Source organism: Perognathus longimembris, chromosome 9 (genome assembly GCF_023159225.1).
Source record: "Perognathus longimembris pacificus isolate PPM17 chromosome 9, ASM2315922v1, whole genome shotgun sequence".
Lineage (NCBI taxonomy): Eukaryota > Metazoa > Chordata > Mammalia > Rodentia > Heteromyidae > Perognathus > Perognathus longimembris.
The window spans coordinates 52,537,627-52,547,512 of NC_063169.1; the positions used below are offsets into that span (position 1 = coordinate 52,537,627).

At 39.3% G+C, this 9,886-nt stretch overlaps 1 long non-coding RNA gene across 1 annotated transcript; it reads right to left on the reverse strand.

Annotated features, from left to right (window-relative positions):
- Positions 1 to 971: 971 nt before the first annotated feature.
- Positions 972 to 9,681, reverse strand: LOC125357307. The gene is made up of 4 exons (XR_007212112.1): positions 9,433 to 9,681; positions 4,960 to 5,181; positions 2,049 to 2,144; positions 972 to 1,112 (listed from the first exon to the last, which is right to left on the reverse strand). It is a non-coding gene; the product is annotated as an uncharacterized LOC125357307 (long non-coding RNA).
- Positions 9,682 to 9,886: the final 205 nt, after the last annotated feature.

Sequence of the window (9,886 nt, forward strand, 5' to 3'; positions counted from 1 at the left end):
CCCCTTGATCTAATGTGTCCCTTTCTCCTGCTTTTAGATGCTTTCTTTATGCAGTCCCTGCTGGCAATAAACACTCTCTAATTTACTTACCTTTAAAAGGAGGAACTGTTTATTTATGTAAAAATTACAGAAAGTCATTTTGTACTGATTTTCCAAACTCTCTCCTCATTTTGTTACTGCAATAATAAGTAAGGGTTTCACCAGCATGGGTTAATTGAAAAGCTGGGTATTTCCAGATGGCACTAAGAAATGTTAACTATTTATTGGTTTCTTGCAAAACCAAGTCATTGCACGTCAGGTCAACTACTCTTGGGTATTTGTGGAGGTCAGAAAAATCATTGCCAATTAGTGCTCAAAAAAAAAAAAATACTGTAGTTAAGTGATCTGTATACAGTCCCAAAAGGCAGAGTATTGACCTAAGCCAACCAGCCCTTTCTGAAGAATCTCATTTGTCAGGACTCTAACATTTGCATGCGATTGCTTGAATTCAATTAGCATGCAGCATTAACTTAGTACTTCTGTCTATAAGTGCCCAAATAACAACAACCAATATGGAGAGCTTACTTACTTGTACCAGCTTCTAACCTAATATTCTTACCTATACTAATTTAATTATTTCACAACCATATAAGAAATGTTCTGCCATCCCAATTTTAGATATAAGAAAATTGAGAAGCCAAATAGATTGCCTCCTAAGTGGTTAAACCCAGGTTGTCTTATTCCAGAACCTCAGAACTTAGCCGAATTCCACCCTAATCGTCATGTCTACTTTCTTTAAGCTGAGGTTGAAACTTCAAATACTTAAAATCACAGAATTCATACCTATAAGCAGAATCAGAGGATCCCCCACTGAGGGCTCCAGAGACTACCCCTTTTCACCCCATGTGACAGATACTCGTTACATCTCATGACATTTAACTCTCACCTGCCAGAGCTTAGACCATTAGAAATAGCATCCTCTCCATAAAGCTTTTCAAATATCTGCAAGACTAATTAGACATGATCCTAAGTGGCATCCATTTTTGGCTCCTCAGTTGTTGCCCAAGGCCCCTATTCTGAGGTCCAGTCACCCTGGCCACTCTTCTTTGGCAATCCAATTGGGAATGAAAGGCCTGAAAACAGACACTTGTCAGAAGTCCTGAAGAGGCCCCAATGATGACACCATGATCGTAAGAAGCTTCCTCCAATACCACCCTAGAGACGCATGTGGGACCAATGGCTCTTCCCACATCACACCTTCTCATCTAATTTATAACCCCTGCCCACTCCAGGCTTTTTGACCATATAAAACACCCATTAGGCCCATCCTTCCTGATGACATAGTCTTTAGTTACTCTCTTAAGTACAAGTATAAGATTTACTATTTAATCAACAATGGATTGAGCCTTGCTTAAGACTTGGGTGTGAGGGAGGGATGGGGACAAGGGAGGGAAAAAAGAAATTATTTTGCATTCTTTATACCTACCATGTCTTTTCTAAGTACACTAAGTAAACTCAAATGACCTGATAATTGTTTCATGTATAAAATGAGCCATTTTAGTAGAGAAAAAGGAAATATTGCCACCAAGCTAAGTGGGATCCTAAAAGAAAGGTAATCAAGGGGAAAGCTCCAACAACTTTTGGAGCCTGGAGCTGTATTTCCCTTATTGAGAGGTGATCTGTTAGATTCTATAATTTGAGATTTTGTTGTAATGAGAATCTGAATGTATATCACAGACACCAGCCTGACATCCATGGTATATGAGTCATTGCTTTTCACTTAATGCTGTTTCCACTCACAAGAAATCAAACCTGGAGAAGCTTATTCACTGGCAATCTGAGCCAGAATTCTGAATCACAAAGCAGGTCTGAAAGCCAGGACTTAGAAAATAAGTCTCCCATTATCACATCATTACCACCACCAAACATATAACTTCAAAAATAAGAGCAGGAGAAGTTGTATTTTTAGACAATTGTCCTTTATGTTACATAAGCTTTGTTTAAATAATTCATAGCTACACAATCAAGAGCCCTACACTGCAACTACAATAGGTTTTATCAGTACATACCAATGAGGCTTAAAATATTACTGTGTTCAGAGAATTCTCTTTTTCCCCGTCTCAAATGTCGTCATATTCCTTAAACTCGCAGAGCAGACTTCAAGTCTAAAAACTCAAGAGGAGAAAATGCAACATAGATTTTAAATAATAAAAAAGACGGTGCTTAAAGTTTACAACAATATTCCCTTTCTCTGTCCCCTTTTCTTCCTTTTTGGCTTAGTGATGTATCTAACTTGCTTGTTTCAAAGCAGAGAGCTGATGTCAAATTATGACATTTGTGATCTTTATTAGATGATTTTCAGTGTAATGAGACAAAATGAGACCTTAGTACTGTTTCAGTTATAGTAAGTATAATCAAAGAAAGTGCTAAGTAGAACTTGGGTGTAGATAACATATACTATCTTCAATAAAGAGGGATATACTCAAGAGAGAGTCAAATACAATAGCACTTTCCAAAGACCTTTAAAAGGTTCATGGAAAAAATATAATGCACCAACACTTCACTGCTGTCATTTTACAAGGGCATTTTGTATAAGAAAGAAAATCAAGGCTTGGCATTCTCTGACTAAGATAACTGAAAGGAATGAGGTCACAGACACTTAGTGGGGTAGAAAGCAAGAAGTTGTGGGGACAAGAGAGCAATAAACTTTCTCTTCGGGTCCCATGTTGATATCAACTGAGCCACCAATCTCCTTGGCAAAGATTGACAACTGATGTTTGCACTAGAATACAAAGGCCATTGCCCTCAGAAACAAATGAAAGAAAATGAGATTGTACCTAACTATGCAATGAATATTAATCAGTTTCAACAAAATTCCCATAAATGCAGATAGGAAAAAGAAAAGTCATTTTACTATGACTTACAGGATGTAGTGATAGTTACATGGAAAAAAGTCTACTGAAAAGTCAAAGTATTCTACAAAAGGAATAGAAAAAGAGGACTTTTCCCAAGAGTAATTTGTCCAGGGAGAATAGCAACATATCTGTGCCTTTTCCAGTGAAGGCCTCTCAGCTTTCTATCCTCTCTTGTTCTCTCTCTCCTTTCTTTAACTTTCACATCCACCAGTTCTATATGCTCTGTGGTTAGCATTAAGGAGCATGTTTTAGTATTCAACCAGTTATGAGTTGTCTTAAAATCACAAGTCATATAAATTTACTTACCAAAGGTCCTATTTTTAAACAAAAATGACTTTGTAGACCCCCAAGGAAAGTATGTATTCTCATCACCTCCTTGTTTTCAGCACATATAAATATGTCCATGTGATTAATGACTGATGGGAAGTTTTGTTTGCTGTCCAGATGAGTTGGGAAGCCAGGGAGGAATGTTGCTGGAGGAGGTGTTGGCAGGATGTGGAGTACAAAACACAAAACACACAATGGGAGGTGGAAAATATTTGGAAACCTCAAAAACAACAGCATGTGTTAATTCTCTACTGATTTGTGGCTCACAGGCATTCTCCACCTCACTGAGACCATGGAAAAAGAGCAACAGGGGTCCTGTGGCTTGCTTGGGCAGCAAATGCCATTGTGAAGAGAAACAGGGGCCACCATGGTCTGAGATGTGTACATTTATTGAGTCAAATAAAAGTCTTATCCACAATGAAAAAAAAAATTAGAGTAATGAATCCAGCTCCCTTGATGTGATCTCCATTTTTTCCAGATAGAAACAAACAGTAAATAACAAACAAAGCAGAACAAAAAGAAGAAACACTCCATCACCAGAAGTATAGCCAAGCACTTACATTCAACAGAAATGGCACGAATCACTGATGTTTCCATTAGCAATTTCAAAGATTCCAAAGCTCCAGAGTCATGTCTAGATTCCCATATGGAAGCCCAGTGTTAGAGCACATAGAAGAGGAAGTGCCGCTGCTCACATAACACAAAGAAGCCCAAGCTCTGCCTGTTCCATTGTGATCCCAGGGGCACTGAGACGCTGAACAAAGACCTCAGGGTTGACCAAAGATTGACTTTATAAAATAAAAAATCACTGGGATATGTCCTCTGACACAAAAATTATTTAAATATTTTTAAATCAACATATGAACAAACAAGTTTAGCTGACTAGTTGGTTGGTTGGTTGGTTGCTTTGACAGTATTTGGATTTTCCACTAAGGGACTCATATTTATCAGGCTGCCCACTCTCCTAATTGGGTCACCTCTCAACCCATTTGTACCTTTAGTTTTGGGGGTTTGGGGCTGTTTTTTTGTTTTTTTGTTTGTTTTTTGTTGTTTTGTTGTTGTTTTTTTTTGTTTTTCTGTTTTTTTGCCAGTCCTGGGGCTTGGACTCAGGGCTTGAGCACTGGTCCCTGGTTTATTTTGCTCAAGGCTAGCACTCTACCTCTTGAGCCACAGCGCCACTTCCAGCTTTTTCTGTTTATGTGCTGAGGATCAAACCCAGGGCTTTGTGCAAGCTAGGCAAGTACTCCCACCACTAAGCCACATTCCCAGCCCCCTTTAGATATTTTTCACATAGGGTGTCACACAGTTGGTCAAGGGATAGCCTCTACTTTGGGTTGTGATCCTCTGTATTTCTGCCTCACAAACACTATGGATGATAGAGATTTTAGGTATGCTAAATAACTCAGTTCATAAAGAAATGTCTTTAGCCAATGAATTGAGTATACTCTTTCAAGCCACTGCTCAGCCTCTTGGTGTTTTGAGGTCATAATTTCACATTTGTTTCTCTTCTATCTACTTCTCTTCTAGGCAGGTCCCACATTTAATTAGTTATAAAATTCTGTGGGGGTTTTCTGTAGCCATTGAATATCTCTCAGATCGAGCCTTTCCCCATTTCCACAATAGCTGCCTAACTCCAATACTTTGTCACTTTTCCACCTGTTTCCCAGATTATCATTCTACAAACCAAATCAAATAAGTGAGAAAAAAAATGAATCATTTCATTCATTCAAATGCCTACAATGAAGCATCCAAACTCTGAAGACCTGGACCTTGGCTACCTCTCATGTTCGCTTCTCACTCTGGGAGGCCACCGCTAGCTTCATGAACCCATACGACTCTGTGCCCTTATACTTAGGTTCCTGCTACTTCCAGCATTCTTCAGTTTCAGATTTCTATACCCACGAAGCCACTTCTGCATGTTTGGCTTCACCTCTACACAACCTTTAAGACTCAGGACAAACTGAAAACCAAAAATCAGAGAGAAATTATGAGGTTTGTTTGGGAATCACCAAGCACGTCAATGACAATATGAATGCATCGTTGACTATGAGTATATTCAAAAGGATTGAGGCAAATGGGGCAAATGAGGAGGAGGGGATCAGACATTTAAAAATATAACCCTTGGTCCCAATGGTTAGTAACAGAGTGGCATCTGTTGGAGGCTGAACCAGCCTTTTAGACAATCATTTTGAGTACGGTTGGGGTGGTCTCTATAAGCTTGTGGCTCTGTCAGAGTTGTTTGTGACTGTTACTATCAATCAGTCATGCATTATAACTTCCTGATTTAATTTACTGTTCTTTTTATTCTTTTTTTGTTGTTGTTATTTAGGTCTAGATAATATAAACAAGTGTATTCTGGCTACTTTTGCACTGAGCTTTCATCATTCTTTTTATAAATCCCTCCCTGCTGTTTCTAAATGAAGTAAACATTCTTTGCTTTATGCAAATTTAATACATAACATATCACTTCCATTAAGTAGCTATTCCATTGTATTACAGCCATTTCTTGATGAGCTGGTTGTCTTCCTGTCTTATACAGTGAGGTCTTTGAGAACAGGGATTCTGTTGTTCATTATATAGTTTAAGTGGACTTACTAGCACTCAATGCATACTCGAAGAATGAAAAAATGAGGCTGGATGGGTAACATAGCATGGCTGTGATTGTAGAAATTCAGAAAGCTTCCTGAGTAGCTGAAACTACAAACATGAACCAAAGTACTTAGATTGTATGTTTGTGCTGATTTTCTCTGCTCATTTATGTGTGAGCTCACTGGAAACACTAACCTCAATGATTTCTCCCCTGTGCCTAGCATTGAGCCTGGAATGAGGTAAACAGAAAATGTAGTATCTAAAGTACACTTACTTTTCTATGTATGTATTATATCATTTGTTCCTGCCTTAACCATGATTACTATTGGCATTTGCATCTCTATCCTATTAATTCCCATCTTCATATTTCACCCAGGTACTGCAATAAATCTAAGCAGTGACATTTGTGTTGGAATCCTCCCTTGTCAGATGCTTTGCCTTTCTCTGCCCCATCCACTACACATTCAGGCATCCATGACTTCGTACCTTCATCTTCTGGAGTCCCCAATCCAGGTAGAGCTCTGTAATCTGGATTTAGGTCTCCCTCTATCATAATTTACCTCTCCTCGTGTCTCAGACAAATAACCATAATGGACAGCTATGTGCTATTCCATAATGAAAGCACAAAATTTAATCCTTATAACAACCTTAATGAGTATTAATGCAAACCCCAGGAACTTGAAGCATTTCAAGATAGCCACAATTATGTTTTGAAGGGCACAGTTGGAAGTGTATGTGTCTCTAATCTAAAAGCCTACATTTCCCCACCTTCTTCTGGGGGCAATAGTGAGAGAAATTTTCATGTTAATGTGGTGTTTCTAGAGACCCAAAAACCTCAAAAAAGAACGTGTGCATGTGTGTGTGTGTGAGTGTGTGTGTGTGAGTGTGTGTGTGTGTGCAGTAGGACCCAGTGAACACTTGGGCTGTACAAGACACAGTCTCAAAAAGCACTTCTTTCAATGTGTCCTCTTTATCCCTCTGTGTAAGAAGTCCCCTCCCATGGATCTTGCAGAACCTAGTAGGAAACAGAGCAGCAAGTGCTCATCATGCTCCTTATCACCTCACCTGGGTCTCATGAAAATAAACCAGGATGTATTATTACACAAAATACTTCTCTTGTATTGCCCTAATCAGCCTCAAGACTCTAATTTTAAAAAAATTCAGAGACAAGAAAGAGGCCTTGGTGCTGTTTTCATTTCATGTTAGGAAGTTCTCTTCTTGCTGACACTTTTATTGGTTAGGCCTTGTGAAGGAAGATTCAAGGAATAATCAAAAAATAATTACTTGTTTTATTTGCTCACCGAGGCTGTGTCTGAGGAATAATTTCCAGAAATGTTTATTCTTATCCAGTCCTTTTATGTCATATAGATACAAATTCTTCTAAAAAGTACATGTAACTTCTTTTTTTTTTTTTTTGCCAGTCCTGGGCCTTGAACTCAGGGCCTGAGCACTGTCCTGGCTTCTTTTTTATTTTTTTCTCAAGGCTAGCACTCTGCCACGTGAGCCACAGCGCCGCTTCTGGCCATTTTCTGCTGAGGAATCAAACCCAGGGCTTCCAGTATATGAGGCAAGCACTCTTGCCACTAGGCCATATTCCCAGCCCCTACATCTAACTTCTTAGATAAATTGTTCTATGTACCACATATTGTGCATGCATTATATCATCAGTAGCTCACCTAAGTCTCAGGGGTTAGAAAGTACATCCTTCTTTGAATTCTCCCTTGTACAGAAAGAAAGACTGATCCCCTGAGAGGTTAATTAACTTGCTTAACATCTTTTGAATGGCTGGGCCAGAAGTGAAACCAGGCCAGACTTCAGAGGGCGAAATGTTAACCACTACACTAAAAACTACACTAATAATCATTAGAAATCTTAAAGCTTTTCTTTATAACTTTCCATGTGTGGATTTCATTAATTAATGGGAACTGGACAGGTAGGAAGGAAAGAGACCATATATAAAGCAATTGGATCAATTCTCCTATACTTCAGGTAAGAACTTGTACCAGTCTCTCCATTTCCACATGCACAGTGTTTTCTCACCTGTGTTGCAAGCTTCTGCATCACCAGCTGACCTACTTTTCAAATGCGTTTGTTTTAAAGTGGCCATTAAGGATGAAATGCTCTGAAGGAGTCAGATAAAACCCGGGGTCGTTCAGCTCTGTAGGACGACAGTGCAACTATGGGGTGGCAACAGCACAGGGGTCCCTGACCAGACTCACTGATATGCTATGACCAGGAGCCATGGTGGACCATGTGAGATAGAGGACAGTCTGCTTTTTTTCCCCTGGAAAGACCCTGACAATATCCAAATCACTTCCTGATTCTGGTGGCAGAGCAGGCCATGTGTGTACCTCTGCATCACAGGAATATGAGTGTCACAAATGACTAAGGTTGGCTAACACAGACTCATGACAACAACCAGGTGGTGACTCAGTGCTTCTCCACTGAATCCTCTGTGAAACAAGTGCTCTGCACTTGAAGTACTAGAGTCAATGGTGAGCAAAACCAGATGTGAGCATGCCCTTTTAGACTTGGCTGTTCTGTTGTGGAGACAGAATTTAATCAAATTACCTCACTTGTAAAATGTATCATCATAAATCCTAACACATGCAAGAAGGCAAAAGAAGTAGGATTCTAGGAGAGGACGGAGTCCAGGCCTCCCAGGAATGGCACTGTAATGGAAACATGAGCAGATGTTAAATAGTCGAAGAGGGTGAGGTAAGGGCGATTTTCCAGGCAGATAAAGCAGCATGTGCAAAAGTCCTGCAGTAAAAAGGTCCCCACTGCTCCAGACAAAGTCCTCCTTCAAATTGCATCCTTTACTAAGTTTGTTTTTAAACAAAGGTATTTCACTTCAAACTTCTGTAAATTTATATTGTCTGGAATGTCTTTGGCACTACCTTATGGTATATTCTAATGCCAAAGTGCCAAAGTGAGAAATCCACTAAGCACTGATAATGTGACTGGACTTAGTAATGATGTGGTATAAATACAAAATACCTATTTAATTTCTAGTATTTAGCATGGGAGAAGAAAGTATGTTAAATAGCTCAGTTGTTTTAAAATACTTATGTGCTCAAATAATACTGTTTGGGTAGTAAAGATAACTAAGGAAAACATTCTTGAACTTAATTCTTGATTTCTTTTGTACTATTTTATGTAGGTACAGGAATATTTTTAAATGATGCATATGGTTTTGTGTCCTGTTTCTACTGAGTACCTTGATATACCCTTTGATAGGATGGCCTTGAGTGTCACACAGCCTGGTAAGCAGTACCATACACCCTGTGGGACAGGAAATGACCATGGTGAAAGTGATGGAGTCATGGTCCCACAGAGAGAAAGAAAGAAAGTGTTATGGGATAAGGTAAAACCAGACAAGACCAAACTTTCTCTTCAAAGCCTCGGTCTGTCCCAGAGCTTTGCTCCAGGTTCAAGGACACTTTTTTTTTACTTTGAAGTTGGTCCAGTTGCTGATTCACTTGAAAAAATAGATGATCAAAATCATCTCTACTCAGAAGAGTCATGTGGTCTAACAGGAGACACGAGAACAGTCAGCAAAATGTTATGTGCCTGGGTTGAAATGGAACTGGCAAGAGAATGAAGAGATCTTCCCATGGACCTGTATATTCCCCCTGAGACGAGTGTTTATGTGCTTTGTGGCAAGCAGCTCTCAGTGACAGTAGTAGACCACTGGAAGGCTGCATCCAGGAGAAATGGAACAATCCACCTCTCTCCCATGGGTCTTTCATTGTCCAAATTTGGTTTCCAGTAGAGGAGGAAGGAAGCCTTCACAGTTCTCTTTACCATTCTAGTTGAATAATACTAATCTTTTATCACACCTTCCACCAGAGTGAAAGCAAGCAACTTCCTTTAGCCATCTGGAAAAAAAAAAGGAGCAAAAGAATTTTCACCTGAGAATCTGAAATTGGGGAAAACAAAGGAAGTTAGAATAAATCTCTTGTCCTCACTCTCACCAAGAATTGATATCATTAAGATGACTCCAAAAGGCAATCCTAAATAATAACAACACCAACTTCATGATGTAACAGCATTCCAGACACTATGCTAAGCCA